This window comes from Ursus maritimus, unplaced genomic scaffold (assembly GCF_017311325.1).
Source record: "Ursus maritimus isolate PB19 unplaced genomic scaffold, ASM1731132v1 scaffold_18, whole genome shotgun sequence".
NCBI lineage: Eukaryota > Metazoa > Chordata > Mammalia > Carnivora > Ursidae > Ursus > Ursus maritimus.
The window spans coordinates 56134240-56152338 of NW_024424230.1; the positions used below are offsets into that span (position 1 = coordinate 56134240).

The window sequence follows — 18099 nt, forward strand, 5'->3', positions numbered from 1 at the left end:
ATTTCTTACATAAATGATATCAGACTGTTCCAATGTTCTTCAACTTGCTTTATCCACTTCATTGTATGTTTCTCTTTTTATATGGAAATATATAGCTTGAATTCACTCCTTGAAACTGCAGTCCAGTAACTCTGGACTCAGTAAGTAGGTGATATCAGTCATCAAGGGTTTTAGGTACTTTCGATAACAAGCTATTATTCATCTTGCTCCAGAAGAGTTGTCTGAAAAAACAAATCTGGTCATACTACACTTTTGTGTAAAACTCTCTTGAGCACATGGTATAGGGTGTAATCAAACTCCTGAGACATGAAGGTCATCTTCAATCTGACCCCAGGACAGTTTCTCCGATGTCATCTCCCACCACTCACCCCATACAATCAGTGCTGTCATACACGTTTTCACTTCTTTGGCCCTTGCAAATACTAATAGCTTTGCCAAGTGGGTTATTGCCTTCTTTCCTTATCTGGCAAACTCCTAGACAGCCTTCAAAACCCAACTCAAACATCATCTCCAGTGGCAGATTTACTGGGAAGCTAAGGGGATTTAAGTTTCAGGACTTCCATTCACACGGGCCTCTACTAAGACCGTGGGAGGGGTTCTAGCAATGTGTTCACATGGACATTTCTTGTTTTTGTAAAAGGATAGAAGTAAGATATTTTTGGTTAAAGGGCTATCCAAACTGAATGAGCTTCAGACCCCTCCAAGCCCAAGAACCCTCCCCATTTGCCCCAGATCACCGCTCTTGTTAAGCTTTCTCTGAGCTCCCAAAAGGCCAGCCCTCTGGGTTCACACAGCACTTTCGCCTATGATCTGACAAGATGTACGAGGATTTGTGTGTCTGTCCCAATAGTAGGTATTCACCAAACATTTGTTAAGTGGATATTAGTGAAGAAAATATAAACAGAGCTTTGTGCAATTATTGGCCAATTGCTCCAGCCTCGGCCACGTTCATCTTCAGGAGACTGCCGACTGCTGGCTCGTTGCACACCGGCAGACAGGAGGGGACAGAGATGGCCGCGGGACCCAAGAGGGAAAAGAGTCAAACAGAAATGAGATGGAGAGATTAAATAGGGTAGGGACAACAACTTGAACCTATCATCTGGAAAGAACTCATGTTTTAGGTGGTGGGGTGGTTTCATTGAAAAACAAAGGGAAAAACACAAGGTACATAAAATGGGGGAGATGAAGAAAATGGGTATTTAGTTACTATTGCGTGGATTGAATCTGAGACCGCAGCTAACACAGTGTCTGGCACCTGCTGTCTTTCCCCAAGCAGCTCTGACCCAGCCTTCGAGAACCAGCTTCACCCTGATTTCCCAAAGCCACTGCTCCACATTCCCTTCCTATGGCCTGGATTTCATTCTTGCCTCAGCTCTGCCCCCCAAAACTGTGAATGTAAGAACAACTACAGTGACGAGCTGTTTTCCTTATTTTAAACATCTGCATAATTACTGAACCGTGCATGTAGAGAAACTACCCTTTACACTTGCATCCGATGACCCTAACTCTTCCAAAATTCGCCACTAGTTAGAAGATTTTTTGTGTTTTATATTTCAAGGCATCCTTTTGTCCCACATACCCAAGACTGAGCTGTGTTCTGGAAAAAAATATGACATTGTTCTGCTGTGAAGAGGCAAAGAGGCAAAAGCAAAAGGCAGGAATGAAACACATGGGCAAACATTTCCCATGGGAAAGAATGTCACAGCTGAAAACAGATGCCTTCCTTGTCTCCCCGGCCCAAGCGCCACTTACTCTGTAGAATTACAGTTGGAGCCAGTGTTTGCAGAGCAAGCCGTTCCGTCCCCTCCTCTTGCTGTTATCTCTATGCCGAGACCGGCACAAGGAGAATCTGAGATCATTCAAAATTTAAACAGTGAATATAGCAATCAAAATGTCACTGGGTTAGAGGAAGGAATGAATAATTTAGCTCCCGAAAAGTTAACATTTAGAAAAGACCAGACTTGCACATTCCAGGAAGAAGGGACAGCCTGAAATAAGATGGTCCCCTCTCTTCCATTAGAAATAAATAAACTGACTCCAGAATCTGTATGTTAATTTCCCACAGTGTTTTGGCGGAGTACCGTCCCGACCCGAGAGCAGAGTGGCCTGACCCTTGACGGGGTGGACAGGAACAGTATTTGATTTCAGCTCATCCAGCACTTTCTGAGCTCGTACCAAGCCAGGCACGACTGGCTGCTGGGCATGCAGAGATGCAAAGACCCCCGCTGCCCTTGAGGTCTGGTGAGGCCCACGAGAAAGGCACAGGGAACACATGGCATGGGAGTGTGTAACAGAGCGGTGACAGGACAGTGGGAGGCCACTTGCCCAGGCTTGTGATTATGTCGGGTTGACGTCTGATAGAAAACCAAGATGACAGATGGTTATCTAAGAGGTGCCTGGGCTCTGGGGTATGACTGTCAGGGAGCCCCAGCAACCAGCAGCAAATTTGGAAATCAGGGTCAGGACCCGTGAGGACAGCCATGCTCTGACATCCCGCCATGACTATAGGTGTGCTGATTCTCTGCCCACAGTGTCCTCCACTGTCCACCTGAAAATCACTGCTTTTCCATGTGATGAGACATGGGCATCCGCTGAACCCTCCACGGTGGCCCTGACAGGCCTGAGTGATGGCTACTCTCCATTTCCAGCACTTTCTGTGTATACCAGCAGTGAACACATCCTGCTGTGAGGCCGCTAGCCTGGTGCACAAGCTGTTCAGCAGCAGCCAGCAAAGACCGTGTCTTACCTCCTCTGCACGCATGGGGCCAGGCGAGCGAGGCACTCAACAAATGTGTGTTAAAATGAATGAGTCTGAGCCCCACTTTGCTTAGTGGGAGCTCGTGGCTTCCACCGTAAGAACAAGAAAAAGCCAGACACTCTAAAAATATCATTACCTTTCTTGAGCCCATCAAAGAGGCGATGCCACCAGACCATGAAGTGAACATAACTTAAAAGGGTGACGAGCTGAGAAAAGGCAGGACACATAGCTGATTCGCCTTTGGTAGAGATGGAGGAACTCATGGCCGCTATGAGAAGCTAGTAGGAAGGAAATAGCTTGAAAGTTAACAGATTCTTAAGTGTGGCCCAAGTGTCACAGTTTAGAAGGATGAGGAGCTCTGGACACAAGAGGCGGTGGTCTGCACAGCTCTTTCTGTCATGTTGCCCTGGAACCTTTGTCGAACATCAGATGAATTTTGCTACTGGCCAAGATGGTGTAACAGGGACCAGATTAACCACTGAGCCATAAAACACTACAAACCTGGATGAAAATCTGTGACAGAATGGTTTCGACATTGGACAACAGGCAGCCCAGGAAAGCCATGGCCTCTGTCAGACATCATGAGAAAGTTTGGGGCCAGGCAGGTGACTGTGCCTATCACTGAGGAAAGACCCGAAGAACTGAGAGCCCCCATCTCCCCACACAAGCCTAACACAGAGGAACAAGCCACAGCCATCTTCTGGTGGGGGGCACAAGCATGGAGAGAGACCCCCTCTGTGGTGGACGTGTAGGAACCAATGAAGCAGGTGGAGGAAAGCCTCCGACCCCACAGGCCCTGCATGAAGCACCAGGTGACAGCTGCCCACTGAGGCAGAGAATGAAAATGCACGGTGGTGCCCTGAAGGTAACCAGAGCAACAACAGCCCCCAACCCAACCTGATTACACCCACTGGCCCCCACCTCTCACAGCCTGACAGAAGTGGGGTGCCCCCTTCCCCTCACTGGCATTCTGCCTTGGAAATTCTAGCTGCCTTCATCTCCCTGAATCCCCTCCTCTGACTCCTCCACTGAGGGAGAGCACCAGGCCCAGTTTGGGTCCCCCTCCCTGTGCTGCAGCTTGGAGACTCTCTAGACGGTCAGCTGCAGCCATGGTAGGATGACCTCGTTCAACTCCCTTCTCTCAGGAATGACCTTCCTGCACCGTCTGTTGTCCAATGTCAAAACCATTATCTCGTAGACTTTGTCCAGGTTTCTAGTGTCTTATGGCTCAATGGTAAATCTGGTCCCCATTACACCATCTTGGCCAGAAGCAAAAGTATGTTTGATTTTCTGCAAAGGTTACAAAGCAATACAATAGAGAAAGGAGAACCATTTCAATAAATGGTGTAGAAATAAGTGGATGTCCACATGGAAAAAATAAACCTCAGTACTTGCTCCCCCACCATTATGCAGAAAATGTTACCTGAGATGTACCATAAACCTAAATGTAAAAGTTAATGTCAATGTAATATAGCTTTTAAGGGAAAACATAAATCTTTATGACTCTGAGAGTAGGGAAACATTCCGTAGGCAGGAAACAGAAAATAGTGACCATAAAAGGAAAAAAAATGCAGAAATTAGACTTCACCAATATTAAAAACTTTTGCTCATCAAGGAACCGTTAAGAAAATAAATAGGCCAACCATAGGCTTAGATAAAATAGTCACAGAACTAAAGACTACTATCTAGGACAAATAAGGAACTCTTATAACTCAATAATAACAAGACAACCTGACTTTAAAGAGGTCAAAGGATATGATTAGATACTTTGCAAAGAAGTTTCACCAATGGCCAATAAACATGCAAAAAATTGCTGGATCGCATTAGTCATCAGGGAGATACAGATGATTGAAACCACAAGAGAGCAGTACTCAGCCACTGGCGTGCCTAAAATTAAAAACATCAGCTCCCACTGTGAAGCAACTGGAACTTGTATATTGTAGGGGGGCTGTATTGTGGCAGTTTTGTGTATGACTAAAACGTACACCTGCACTTTGGCTCAGCAGTTCCATTCTAGGCGTTTCTCCAAGTGAAATGAAACGTACATCCACAAAACTTACAAAAGAATGGAGATGGGTAATATCCTGAACTGGGGACTCCCAGGTGTCCTTCCATGCAGAGATGGACATACAAATTGCTGTAGATTCACACAGTGTGATACTTGTCAGCAAGAAAAATGAACAAATGACCAGCACACAGCACATCGCGGATGAATCTCAAAATTGTGCTGGGTGAGAGAAGCCAGACCAAAAAGAACATGTACTACTGTACATGGATCGCAGACACGAGATGGCTATAAACCAAGTCTCACCCCGAAGCCTCTCTCTTCCCGAGTCTCCCCTGTGCATTACACCAGTATCACATCCCTGCCTGAAGTCCCTCGACCACCTGCTAGTCAACACGGGCTCTTCCGCCTGACGTTCAAGACCTTTGTGCAGATGGATCCCACCTGCTTTCTAACCTTTTCTTCCGTGCTCCTTCTCATGAGCTGCTCCTCAACCCAGTGGAACCATGTGCTGCTTCCCAGACTTACTCTCACTCTGCCTGTACAGTACTGTACTGTACTGTAGGACTCCATTTCTTTGACATTCTGCAGCCATGGTAGGATGACCTCGTTTGACTCCCTTCTCTCAGGAGTGACCTTCCCGCACCGTCTGTTGTCCAATATCAAAACCATTATCTCGTAGACTTTGTCCAGGTTTCTAGTGTTTTATGGCTGTAGAGAAAAGTGGTGAACGTATGAGAAAAAGAAAAGTCACTGTCAAAAAAAAAAAGGTGGGGGTATCTTACAAAAGAAAAAGCTCAGATTGGCAGTGCGTCTGGCAAGGGAGGAACTGGAAACCAGCAGAGAAAGGGCATGAGGGTCGGTGAATGTTCTGTCGCTTGGGAGGTAGGAGCTTATGTTACACAGATTAAGGCAATTACCAAAACTCAAGAAGTGAAAACCTTCTAGATTTGAGCCTTGCTTTGATTGTAAATTTTACCTCAAAAGAAAAAAACAAAAACAAAAACAGAAACTCATCCAAAAATGTCCCATTGATGGATGGGGAGAGGGATAGATGAATAGATAAGTATGGGATAAAACAAGGATAGCAGATATGAATAGCGAAGTCAAGGGGCTTGGGTGGATGGGCTACTAGATGGTTACTATAAAATTCCTTCAACTTTTCTTTCTGTCTGAACATTTCATGATATAAATTGATGGGGAAATTTTTGTTCAATTAGCCAGGCAAGATGCTAGCCTCACATAGGCCCGGGGAGGAGGGCAGGGACTGAAGCACCCGGGTTATAGGACAGGACGAGCGAGATAAACACAGGAGTCCCCAGCAACCACAGCCTTTGTTGACCAGCTTCTCATTGTCCTTGGACCCAAAGGGAGCACTCCTCCAAAGTCAGCTCTTTTAAACAGGAAAATTTACCGTAGACAAAGTAGCTTAAAAAAAACAAAAAACAAATAACCTAGAATTATCTTGACAAAGTCTGGCAGGGCATATGGGGAGCTGGCCTGAAAGGACAGGCAGAAAAGGATAGAAAGGGACCATGACCTTTTCAAGAACTCAGGGGTTGGCAACTCTTCAATTCCTAATGCTGGGGTATGATAAATTATTCAAATGAAGTACACTCCTGCCTTCCACTGTCTGTAGACGAGAATATTGATTCTGCCATTATTCACCCACAGAGGTCTTTGCCGGAGGATGCCAATGGGAAATGGAAGAGCAACAACACTTCTCTTGGGATATTTTACCCCTGCTTTTCCCTGAGTTTCGTTTGCTCTTCTGCAGGCTCCAGATTTGAACCATTCTTCCAGCCCCGTCAAACAACCGCGTAAAGATCCACCCTCTACATACGTGCCCCCAGTGTGCTCGGGATTTCAGGCAACAAAGGATGGATTTAAGACCCTGCCCCCGCCCCCCATCCCCACACATGCCCTCTCACTCTGCCTGTACAGTACTGTACTGTAGTGTGCCATTATCTGATCTGCAGATCAGCGCTTTTTAAACTTTGATGTGCACAAGTTCTCCCTGGGGATCTTGTCAAAATGCAGGTTCTGGTTCCCTCGGTGGAATCGACTGGTCAGTCAGCCTTTCTAACCAGCTCCCAGGTGAGGCCGGTGCTGCTGGTCGTGGATAGCAGACACGAGATGGCTATAAACCAAGTCTCACCCCGAAGCCTCCCTCTTCCCGAGTCTCACCTGTGCATTACACCAGTATCACATTCCTGCCTGAAGTCCCTCGACCACCTGCTAGTCAACACGGGCTCTTCCGCCGACGTTCAAGACCTTTGTGCAAATGGATCCCACCTGCTTTCTAACCTTTTCTTCCATGCTCCCTTCTCATGAGCTACTCCTCAACCCAATGGAACAATGTGTTGCTTCCTAGACTTACTCTCACTCTGCCTTCATTTGGCTGTTTCTTCTACTTGGAAGGTTCTTGTCCAACTCCTTGAAAATGCAGCTCAAATACCACCTCCTCTATGAAGCCCAATGCAGTTCTTGCTGCTAGAAGTCATCTTTTTCCCTCCAGCCTCTGGTGTCCCTTTGTACCTACCTCTCTAAGGATGTTATCACTAGGTTTCTTTTTGTATGACTTCTGACCATGTCTGTTGTCTGATCTATACCACTATGTGCTCTATACTCCCTTAGGGCAAATTCTCATTGGATTTATGCTTGTAGCCTATAGACATCTAGCACAAGGCTCTGTACACTTGGACATAATTGTGTGTGTTTATTAGTTAATTTTATTGGGGTGTAATATAAGTCAGTAAACTGCATAGGTTTTAAGTGCACTGTTCATTGAATTTTACACCTGGTAACCACTAGCCAGTCGAGAGCCATCACCCCAGAATGTTCCCTGATTCCCTGTCCAGCCACTCCCCACCTGCACCCTGTCCCTGGCCAGAATATAAGTGCTCATACTTCCATCACCCTTGATTTGTCTCTCTGAACGTCATGCAGATGGAATCATACTGTATGTGCTCTTGTCTAGCGTCTTCAGTTCAACGCCATATGTTGGAGCCTCCTCCATGTCGCTGCATGTTGGAAACAGCATCTCAAAGATGTCACCGCTGGTGGAAATGGGAGCCCACTTTGCTGCAGTCAAAACCGCCTGGGGGCTTCCCTGTGATGTGGGGTTTTGGACGTTTGGTGCTTGTCGCCTACCTGCTGTCAGGTTGTTCACAAAGTCACTGAGTGCCCTTGAAGCCCTGCCACTCTCTCTTACTGGCCCTTCTGCCTCCCGCCATTTACCCTGTGCCTTCCAGCTCCTTCAACAAAGAGAGAGCCCCTGCCTGCTTTCCCACCATCTCCTGAGACCCTGCTATCCAGCTCCAAGGTTCTGTGCCCCCAGAAGGGAGGGTCTCCCTCTGTCAGGAGAAGATGTCATCTCCATTTGTTCTCTGCAAATCTGTTTTCCTTCTTTGAGGCTGGGGGTAGCTCATCTGTTGAAGCTCCGTCAGGCCCCTGAGCCCAAGTCCTGCTACAGCTTATGTCCATTCTTTGCCAGGAAGCAAGCGTGACCAGTAAGGAAGAGGCAGATGGACCTGGAGTGCTCTCAGCCCAGCTGCCACCACATGACCCAGCCATGGCAGTGATGGACTGATAGATTCTCTCAGTCTGGGTCTTGGAGTACATTTGGGCCAACAGGCCCATCACAGTGACCACAGTGGGCTTATTCTCATTCTTTGCATCAACATCAGAACCACCACTTTGTGCCTTCACGTGATAGGGTAAGAATGAGGTCCAGACTAAGCAAGCAAGTTCCAAATCACTTCTCCAAAATAGGGGATCCAGGCCTGCACCCCCCAACACTGTGACGTTTGGCTAAAATGTGAAGGAAGAAGTCAGGTGTCACCCCCGGTGAATATCTGAATCTGGGAAGAACAAGGAAAGGGAGCCAGTGGATCAGGGCTGTGTCATTTTGTGCTCTGCAAAAATTGTGGTTAAAATATACTGTCTTAGTCAGCTCAGGCTGCTATAACAAATACACCACAGACCGGGGGTTTAAAAAACAAACATTTATTTCTCACAGTTTTGGAGGCTGGGAAGTCTAAGGCCAAGACCTGGCAAATCCATTGTCTAGGGAGGCTCTCTTCCTGGTTTGTGGATGGCTGTCTTCTTGCTGTGTGCTCGGGTGGTGAAGAGCAGAGAGGGGGCAGGCTGTCTCCTGTCTCTTCTTACGGGGGCACTAATCCCATCAAGAGGGCAACACCCTCATGACCTAATTGCCTCCCAAAGGCCCCACCTCCAAATACCTTCACATTGGGAATAGGGTTTCAACATAAAAATTTGGGGGTCTCAACTATTCAGTCCATAGTATATACATTACAGAAAATTTTCCATCGTAATCATTTTTAAGTGTAGAGTTCAGTGGTGTTTTGCACTTCTTCAGATGTCATTTGCTGAGTGCTCTTCCAAGACACGCACTCCCTTAATCCTTGCAGACCTGTGAAGTAAGTGCCGTTATCCCTGTGTCTTAGGAAACTAAGGCCCAGAGCGGGTGACAGTTACATCGGGCAAATGGTGGATCTTGGGTTTAAACCCTATCTGTCTGCTGCAGGCTGGTCCCCTACCGCTTTATTGCCTGCCTTTCTGTCTGGCTCCTTGAAGGTAATTTCAATGTCTCCGATCTCATATATCCCGTCAAAGTGCTTACAATGCTGACCACAAAGTCCTTCCATCTCATCACAGTCCTTCCGTCTCAGCACTTATGGAAAGGGAGGCAGGAAGGAGATGGTGTCTTTCCCCTCCCTGCCAAGGGGCATTCAGCCTTGTGTGCACCCCTCCACCACCATCTGCTTTGGCCTGTGTGGTGTGACTTGAGATTTGCAGGATACCGACAAGGCCTATCCAAAAATGTTTTCCATTCCAGGGTTGTTATGTACCTCAAATTCTTACCAACAGTCCCCTGCGCTAGAGTTCTATTAAAGTGCAAACATATAATAAAAAGGAAGACAGATGAAGCCACTATCTTCTATTAATATTGTGGCCATTTTGTATAATAAATGACCCAGCCCAGAGCTGAGCCTACTGGGGTGGACCTGGGGCCAATTATTTCAGAGCGAGGACAGAAATTAAGAAGAAAACTGCAGCTCCAGATTCCACCTGAGGGCCCAGGGCCGTTTGAGGTGCTATAGTGAATTATTGCTTCACAGATGGAGCACACAGGGAGCGGGGAAAGCTGAAAGCAGCAAAGATGAGATTTAGCTACTTCAGAATTGTGATGGGCACTTGTGTGGTGAAGATGTTTGGAATCAAGCAGTACAGAGTTTGCCAGTCACCAGCCGTGTGCCCCTGGGCAAGCTGCTGGAACTATCCAGATCTCCATTTCCACTGACCACAAATCAGAGATTTTAATGCCCTCCCTCCAAGGGCTGTGAAGAAGACCCATTGTCTGGACAGGTATAGTGTCTCATGCAGAGGAGGTATCTGGCATAGAGATGGTGCCTGGAGGTGTTCAAGAAATGGCACCTCTCATGCTGCTCAAAAACTCTATCAGAAAGTCTGTGGATGCTGGAGATGGACAAGGACCACAGGTGTCCCAATTCTGCTCACACCACAGTGAGTGGGAGCCTCTGTCTCAATCAGCTGTGTCTTTGGCTTCCCCACCAGCTCTGGAGGTGGACCTATGTGGGACGGTCCAGCTTCTTAGCATTGGTGGAAATAGCCATGACTTCTCAGTGTGGGAAATATTGTTATGATTTGGTTTGTTTGGTTTGGTTTCCTACTATAAACCAGTGATGAGAGCACCATGGAAGATCTCCCCCCTCCAAAGTTAGCTGAGGAATGAGCCAGTCAACCCAGAGAACGTCAAGACAGTGGCTAGCCTGGGAAAGGCTAATCACACTCTCAGTGCAGGACTAAAGAGTCTTCCCTAAAAAGCCAGCAGTGACCTTTAACTAGTACACATTGAAGTAAACACATTGAAGTAAATCAAGAGTAAAGGGAAATTAGAATTGACAAGACATTTTTCAGAAACTCTGAGTGATGGAGCGTCCAGAGAAGAGTGACACCCTGTGGCTTCAGGGTCCACAGTAACCACCTAGATCTCAGATGATATTTCAGGAGTGATATAAAAAGTTTCCTTCCTCCCTCAGGAAGGTCTAGGANNTCCCAGGGAAAGAGGAGCCCAGCAGCAGCCTGGGGATTCCAAGCTGCGTCTAGGGCCAGTCTGGGAAGCAGATTCCAGAAGCCCTCAGAGTCTGATCTCTCTCTCTCTCTCTCTCTCTCTCCCCGCTTTCCCACAGGAGAGGGTGGGGATGAGTAGGAAAAGCCCTCGTTGGGCAGCGGCCTGGCACACAGCGAGCGGGACAGGGAAAGGGCAGGCCTTTCAATTGTGAACCTGAGCCCCACAGTCTAGCAGTCCTAGTTGAAAAGTTAATTCAAAAGCAAACCAAGCCTCAACAAACAATCCAAGAACCAAGGAGTTCTGGCCATCTGAAGGCCAAACTACAGGAGGCAGTTAATCCATGAGTGGATCCAAGACCAAAACCATACTGAAGTCATAAGGCCAAGGTACTTCTAACCAATGTAGCCCAAAGAGGAGCAAGATGAAGGTAGGCAAGGAGTGATTTTGGAACCCACAAACAAGCCAGATGCCCAGCTGCCTATGGCCCATAGTGGAGCCATACAATATGCCTTTCAACTTACACAAGTTAAACCTCTTGCAGTGGGCAGAGAGTGAAAGAAAACACAACGTACTAGCGCCAGCAGCACACCTCACCCAGTGGACAAGTTCCTTGGAATGAGCAGTGCTGTTCCCATGGACAATCGCTGTGCCCAGGACAGCATACCTCGTGAGCATCTAGACAGCCTGGAAGTGATGTTATTGGTATAGATTCATATTTTTCATAAAAAAAATTGTCCCTAAATGCAGACCAATCACTGCATCTGGTGCTCAAACCCAACTCCCTCTCCACTCCCCACTGTCAAAAAGCAGTCAGGTCTAACACAAAAGAGGAAACCAGCTGTGATTAACTTACTGAGATGTGTCACTCAATGTAATTTTAGGGTGATACAAAGATTTTCAAGGCTAATTTTGACGATGTGCAACTTTTACCATATGTACTAGCCAGACAACCTAAATCCTATTTAAATCCAATCTACATTTGATTCCTGTGAATGCATGGAGTGGATGGCAGATCCCAAAGGTGAAAAGCATAGTCAGGCTTGCGACAGAGACACTTAAATCTACCTAGACCTACATGGAATCTGAAAGGTGTAGGGGAGTAGAATCTGCCAAAGTCAAAAAAGAGTGGGCACTACCATTCAATGGGGAAAGAACCGTCTTTTCAACAAATGGTGTTGGGAATATTAGATATTTACATGCAAAAGAATGAAATTGGACCCTTCCTTTATATCATATATAAAAAAAATAAATCAAAATGGATCAAAGGCCTAAACAGAAGAGCTAAAAGTATTAAATTTTAGAGGAAAACATAGGAGGAAATCTTCATGACATTAGATTTGGCAGTGATTTCTTGGATATGACACCAAAAGCACAAGCAACAAAAGAAATAATAGATAAATTAGACTTCATCAAAATTTTAAAACTTTGTGCATCAAAAGACATTATCAACAGAGTGAAAGGCAGCTCACAGAATGGGAGAAGATATTTGCAAATCATCTATCTGTTAAAGGATTACTATCCAGAATATATAAAGAACTCTTACAGCTCAAGGATAAAAACAAAAACAAACAACAAAATCCAATTAAAAAATGGGCAAAGGACTTAAGTAGACATTTCTCCAAAGAAGACATACCGATGGCCAAGAAGCATGTGAAAAGATGTTCAACAGGATAAGTCATTAGGGAAATGCAAATCAAACCCACAATGAGATACCACTTCACACCCATTAGGATGGCTATCATTAAAGTAAAAAAGAAGAAAAAGAAAACAACAAATGTTGGCAAGGATGTGGAGAAATTAGCACCCTGGTGCGTTGCCACTGTGGAAAACAGTATAACAAATCCTAAAAATATTAAACAGAGGATTACCATATGATTCAGTAATTCCACTTTTAGTGGAATTATTGGTATTGTTCCATGGGTATAAAGTTTCTGTTGGGAAGATGAAAAATTTGTAGAGATGGAGGTACAATAATGTGTATCTACTTAATACCATTGGACTGCACACTTAAAAATGGCTAAAATGGTAAATTTTATGTTAGGTATCATACCTAACACAAGGTATTAAAGTCTACCACAAGGATATTAAAAAAAGAAAGAAAGAAAGAGTTGTTACTATGTAACCAGTAGTAGCCCCCTGCTGCCAGCACCATAGGGGAATCCCTGGTCTCTAAATCCCCTTCAGGCAGGGTGATTTGCTGCTGGAATGTTCCCTGCCCAGGGAAGACTGGTGCAGAAAGTCTACAGGGTTGTCTGGAGGTGACAGGCAAACCGTCATCTGGAAGAAACGGGACAGCAGAGGCCACAGAGAGAAGGTGAGACTCACAGGGACTTTAAACCTTTACTCCTGACCCTGACTTCCCCAGAGATGAGCCACTCAACCAAAACTCTGTTCTTCCAATGCTTCCCATTCCACCAGCCTTGTTCTCTTGAACTCCCCAGCCGCTTTTCCAAGTCTGCAGCCTCAGACCGGCACCAATGACAAATGGTCAGCCTCAAATTCAGCCCAGGTTTTTATACTTGTTCAACCTCTGGGATCTCTGCTCCTGATTAAAAGGCTTTTGCTGAAAGAATGCTAGCGCCGCCTGGACCACATCTTGGGAAGACAGTCCATCCGTGCTCCTGTCTCAGCACCGAGATCATAAATCACCCAGGGAGGGGCTGGGGCCGCATCCTGGCCAGCGATCGATGGTGCTAATGGCTTCTGGTCCATTAGGGACGGAAGGGTTCCAGCCTGGGCAAGGCAGCAGCATATTGCTTATCAGCCCCGCCAGGCAAAGATGCTGGGAATGTTGTTGGTAGTTTCCTGAGCACTCAGGGCAAGACTCAGCAGAAAGTAAAAAACCTCTCTCGTCCCTCTGACCACTCTGTCCTTTGCCAGATTCCTTGCCCTTCCTAGTCCTAAGGAGACAACTGCTCCTTAAAAATCAGCCCGTGAAGCATTTTTCTTGCTTGTTCCTTTAGTAGAACTGTCTGTTTAAACTGTTGTCCTTCTACCAAGAATGCAGGCCACTCCGGTGAATTATCATCACAGAGCCCTTTCAGTGGACCAATCGGGGGGCCGGGCCCCTGGAGACAGCACGGTGGCAGATCCAGCCTATGCCAAGCTGCATGTGAAGTCGTCCCAGTGTGGTCCAGGAGAGCAGTTCTTAGGAATCCCAGCAAGGATGGCTTACTCTGGAAAATAAGCTCAATGGTTAGCAAAAATGACTATTTTCTCCTTGTTAATGAGTACCACGAGAAAATAATGTACCTCTGGATCTCCTCATTGTTTCAGTTACGACGCTCCAATACCACACAGTTATGTCAGTTTCACTCCCGAGCACCTCGTGTTATCCAGGCACCAAGATCCTATTTACTGAGTCATAGTCATTTAAGCCAGTCTTTTAGCAGTTGGGATTTATGCAAATCTTCGTCTGTAGTGGTATCGAAATCCAAGATCCCCAAAGCAAATGAGGGCAATGGCTGGAATTTCTCTATCCTCTGGGGAAAACCTTTGGGGAACAATGACAGAATAAAATAGGAGAGGGCCTGGATTCTATTTGCATCGTAAAGCCAACAGTTGAACAAAGCCCTGACTTCCCATCTTGATGTGTTACCGGGTCTGAATCATGCTGGCACATGCCCCATCTGTCAGGTATAATGATGGCGTTTTGAATGGTCTGATTGTAGCCCCAGGATTAAAGCCCAGCTGAGTAATGTGGTGTTGAGTTAAGACATGCCCACTATAAAGAGACTGTTCTTCTCCTTCACAACCAAAGCGTAGACAGAGCTCTTTCTGTTCATGGTTGAGCCCTGTCTTCAGATCTGTTGCTAATAGGGAAACAAGCCCTTCTTCTGTTTGTTCTTTTAATAGCCTCGTCTCTGACCTTTCCATCTTCAGATATTCAGCATTAAAATGACATGATTGAAATTTGCTGTAAATATTGCAAATAGTTGTGTTTTTTTCTTTCAAAATGGTCATGATTATGAGCAGGGTAATACAACAATACCACCTCTCCTAAAACCAACTAAAAATATTTTAAACAGCTTTCCCACTCATCCTAGGGTCTGTCACCCCTCCTATCTGAGATGTAAAGCAGAATTTTTAAGACTTTGAACTCCATGATTCAGACATACCTGGAGTCACATCACAGCTCTGGAAATTACTATGGAGTGTGGCAGTTATAAAACATGTCATCAAAATTTTAACACACTTCCCATCAAGAGTTGAGGTCAATGTCCTTGACTCTTGAATCCAGGCTCTGTGACTGCTCAACCAATAAAATGCAACAGGGGTATTGGTAACAGTTTCTATAGACCCAGGCCCTAAGAAACCAGCAGCTTCTGCTTCCTGTCTCTTGGGATGCCCCTTTCTCCTTCTAAGAACCCAGTCGCCATGACATGAAGAAGCAGAACAGCCCGTAGAGGAGCTCATGAAGAGAGGACGCATGTTTTCAGGACCCCGGAACCAGCTGAGCTGTCAGCCAATAGCCCGCCCTGTGACAAAGCCATCTCAAAAGTGGTCACCTAGCTCCCAGGCTACTCCAAACATTCATGCACAAGTTTTTGTGTAGATCATTGTTTTCATTTCTCTTGGGTATGTACCTAGGACCTGAACGGGGAGGTCATATGGTAACTCTATGTATGACCATTTGAGGGACTGACAACCAATTATCTATATCAGTTGCATTATTTTACATTCCCACTAACAATGCTGGAGTGTTCTAATACACCATGTCTTTGCCAAACCCTTTTATTATCTGTCTTTGTGATTAGAGCTCTCTTAGTGTGTGTGAAGTGTATCTCGTGTGGTTTTGGCTGCACTTCCCTCATGGCTAATGGTGTTGAACATCTTTCCATGGGCTTCTTGGTTGGTCATTTGCTTATCTTGTTTGGAGAATATCTACTCTGATTCTCCACCTGTTTTTAAATTAGGTTATATGTCTTTTTATTTTTGAGTTGTAACTGTTCTTTATATATTCTAGGTATCAATCCTTTACCAGATATATGATTTACAACTATTTTCTCCCATTCTGTAAGTTGTCCTTTTTTACGTCTCTTGATGATGTCTTTTGAACCACAAAGGTTTTGAATTCTGATAAAGTTCAATTTGTCAGTGTTTTCTTTGGTTGCTTATGCTTTAGGTGTCATATCTAAGAAATCATTACCTAATCCAAAGTCACAAAGATAAACACCTATGTTGTTTTTTTCTTAAGAGTGTTATAGTTTTAGCTTAGTTTTTTTAAATCCATTTGGGGTCAATTTCTATATTTGGTGTTTGGTAGATCATCTAATTTCATTCTTTTACAAGTGGATATCCAGTTATCCAAGAACAATTCTTTGAAAAGACTAATCTTTTCCCTATGGAATGGCCTTAGAACCGACTGAAAGAAAATTAACTGCAAATGTGTCTATTCCATTGACCTATATGTCTGTCTTTATGCTAGTACCACACTGTCTTGATTACTGTAGCTTTAAAATCAGTTTTTGGTTCAAGAAATGAGTCTTCTAATTTCGTTCTTCTTTTTCAAGAATGTTTTGGCTCTTCTGAGTCCCTTGTGTTTCCATATGAATTTTAGGATCCTCTTCTGAATATCTGCAAAGAACCCAGCTAGAATTCTGATGGGGATGGCAGTGAATGACTCTGCAGTGAATCCCCCCACAGTGCTGACATCTTGATAATATATTAAGTCTTCTGATCCTCTAACCTGAAATATCTTCTCATTTATTCAGATCTTCCTTAATTTCTTTCAACAATGTTTTGTAGTTTTCTGAGTAGACATTTTGTTTTGTTAAATTCATTCTCAAGTCTTTTATTCTTTTTTGATGTAAAAAGAGCCGTTCTTGCTTTTTAGGCTGTATTGCGAAGCCCTTCCCCGCCAAGAGCTTTATTTTACACAGGTATGTCAGTTAGTTGGGAGTTTCAGACTTCTCTGGCTAAGTCTCAGCTCTTTCACAATTAATAGACTGGAAATAAACCCCATGATAAAGATCTTCTCCTGCCCTGATCTAGTAGGTTCTAAACAAATTCTAGTAGGTTCTAAACACTTTCAAGAGACTTATTTTTTTTATTTCAGAAAATGCTTGACCACTGCCACCCTCTTTCTGCTGCTCCTGGGGCTGCTTTGTGCTTGTTCAGTGCTAACCTGGTCCCTTTTTTGTGAAGCTGCAGCTAAGAAGATCCCGGGGCTCACCATAGCCAATGAAGAGCCAAGGAATGAGTCAAGACCGAGAACTACGATCGTATTAATTTGAAGCTGGCAAGCCAGGATGGTTCTGTAGTGCAGTTTAGGGTTAAGAGGCATATGCTACTTAGTAAACTGATGAAAGCCTATTGTGAATGACAGGGTTTGTCGATGATGCAGATCAGATTCTGATTTGACAGGCAGCCAATCCATGAAACAGACACACCTGCGCAGTTGGAAAGAGATGAGGAAGATACAACTGATGTGTTCCAGCAGCAGATGGGAGGTGTCTACTAAAAAGGGAATCTGCTGCTTCATTCCAGAACTCCATTCCTCCAGACTAAGAAGAAAGACATTCTCAGAAAACTGCAATTTGGTTCCACCGTATCCTGCCTAGTATCATATCCTATAGTATAGTTTTCTCTATTCTTTCATTTCCCCCTTCCCCATTCTTTTGTTATACATAAAGTTGCTGTATGTGCATAAGCATACTGGCTTTTGTCATTGTTGTTGTTGTTGTTTAATAAATGGCCAATTGTATGTTTTGATCAACATCAAATGGAGATGGGTTGGAGAAAAATACTGCTTCTGTGGAAATAGCTCCTTTCTCCATTCATGGCATGCTCACTCAGCTCTTCTCTTTGTATTCCAGTAAGTTATTTTGCTTTTAGTCTTTAACAACAACAAAAAAAGAACAATATAAAAATTCTTCCACACTCTGTTTAATCGGAGAATTTTAATGTTTTTCATTTATCGTTGTAAAACCAAGGATAATTTTACAACTTTTTTTGTATGTAGCTGTTATATGTAGGGCAAGCTGATTTTAAGTACGGATAAATTACTCTAAAAGAAATGATAGTTTCCTAGATAGCTTGCCTTCAAGTCATGCATCTTGTTGTTTGAATAAACTTCTTGTTAAAAAAAAAAAAAGGAAAATGCTTTTTTACTTCTGTATCTTAGCTCAAATGTAATTAGCAGGAAAATGAAATGTGGTTCATTATGTGTTTTCTGAGACCTGTGCTAAATAACCTTATTTTAAAGAAAAATAAGGC

At 44.6% G+C, this 18099-nt stretch overlaps 1 pseudogene; it reads left to right on the forward strand.

Moving 5' to 3' along the window:
• Nucleotides 1–13882: 13882 nt before the first annotated feature.
• Nucleotides 13883–17629, forward strand: LOC103664630 (annotated as a pseudogene).
• Nucleotides 17630–18099: the final 470 nt, after the last annotated feature.